The sequence below is a fragment of the Hoplias malabaricus genome, chromosome 2 (genome assembly GCF_029633855.1).
Source record: "Hoplias malabaricus isolate fHopMal1 chromosome 2, fHopMal1.hap1, whole genome shotgun sequence".
In the NCBI taxonomy this organism is placed as follows: Eukaryota; Metazoa; Chordata; class Actinopteri; order Characiformes; family Erythrinidae; genus Hoplias; species Hoplias malabaricus.
In genome coordinates, this window is record NC_089801.1 from 5,336,594 (window position 1) to 5,338,703 (window position 2,110).

A 2,110-nucleotide genomic window follows, 5' to 3' on the forward strand; every position below is an offset into this window, starting at 1 on the left:
CCTCATTTTGCATTAAATTAAGTGCAGCTTCTAGAGTTGTTGTCCACCATCTACGTCACAGGCAAGACGCCTTTTAGAGTTTCCGAACACCGTTGGGGGGGACCAACGGTCTTTTAAACCTTATTCCTTCAATTAGTAAGAAATAACATGTTTTCTGACTATCAATAAGCACAACTTAGGAACTCAGATTCCACTGTATTTATTTGTTTGACACTTTCATAGAGCTGCTGCTTAGCCTTTAAAAGTTCTGCTTCAGTAACTCTTCCATTTTTATTGTTTATTTCACTGCTTTGGAAACGTGTGAACAGAGGCTAAATACGGTGCGCAGCAGTGTCCAAGCTGCTATTTTACCTGATGCAAAGTGAGATCTATCTGTTAAAACCCAGAGATTTCCAGAGAAAACACATATGTGGTAAATTCAAACAATACTCCAGAGGACCCCCTGTAAAAGACAGAATTACTCCAAGACCCAATGGAAATGTAATCTCTTCTGGACAGGGCTTTAGTTAGCGGTTATGGGGCAGTGGGGGAATGGCACGTTTTGAAAGGTTTAACAAGTTTACACACTACATCAAACTGTAAGATGATACGGGCTCTTTAAGGTGTATTATTTATTGGATGAATCTCAGTTTTGTAAAGAAATGTTTTATAAATATTCAGCTGAATGTAACCAGCTCATGGGGGTAGAGTGTTGATGTTAGAGGTGACATGTTCACCTTCTGTGGCATTACAAAATGGGGTGTGTTGTGTACTGTAGAAATATAAATACTGTTTGCTGTAAAGGGGATGTCCACAGATTGTAAAAGCTCTGCATGATTTAACCAGGAAGGTGGAGAGTCCCTGAGTGTTGTTTGGTACGACATGCTGCGTTCTACGGAAGTGTACAGTCATAACCACGTCCTAACCCACTGAAGACACTGAAGATGTTTATCTTTCACAGAGAAATGCATGCGGGAATTTTGATAAATCTGCGGCCTTGGTTAAACAGGCATGTCCTGGCTCGAAGGTGTTTTGTATTTCTGTGTATGAGTCTATTTATTGTTCATCAAGGGGAGGAACTCTTACCTCGGTACACAAAATTCTCCACTCATCGTCCATCCTCTAGGCTCCACTGACCACACAGGAGCACGGTGTAGCTCTACAATTACTGTGTTACGACACACACTGTGCAGCGACAGATGAGCTACTGTCTCTGACTTTACATCTACAAGGTGGACCAACGAGGGAGGAGTGTCTCACAGAGTGGACAGAGAGTGGACACAGGGTTTAAAAACTCCAGCAGCACTGCTGTGTCTGATCCACTCTACACCAGCACAACACACACTAACACACCACCACCACGTCAGTGTCACTGCAGCCCTGAGAATGATCCACCACCACATCACACCTGCTCTGTGGGGGTCCTGAGCGCTGAGGAACAGGGGAGAAGTGGGGTAACAACGTTTGCAGAGCAGTAGATGGACTACAGTGTGTAACTGAACTGGGAGAGTGGAGAGTGAGGGTACAATATTAGTGTGTGTTTTATTGATTTTATTGTTGTGTGACTGTATGGTTGTAATGTTGTGGGCAGTGTCCTTTAAGACTGTTCCGCTCTGTGAAAGCGAATGGATATTATTCACAGTGTCAAACTGCACCCGGATGAGGCCCAGTTCGTGCTTGGAATAAGGCACTCCATACCTGGACAGACTCGAATCCTCGGGATGATGCCGTGGATTTATTCCGGTGTGTGTACAGGCACATGGAAGCTTCCTCTATCCTGGACAACTATGTTTCATTAATGGGCCTCCACCTCCAGCCTGTCGCTCTGAACCTTTCAAAGTCAATGTGGCTGTTTTGTGGAACTGTAAATATGAGTATGTCTTACATTATTCAAGTACAAAGTGTGTAATAACATTTTATCCCTGCTGTGATTATTTTTTTCCATGCGTTTCATACCAACATCATGTTTTTAACAAGTAGCAATGTGTGAAATCCCTAAATCGGTCTTGCTTTCTTTTTCTCTGAAGGATGGCTGCTCTCCAGACGTCGGCCTGTGTCTGAGCTGAGTGGGCTCGCGTTTCTGCGCTGACTCCTTCCAGAGAAAATGACTTAAACAGTTCATTATTATTTG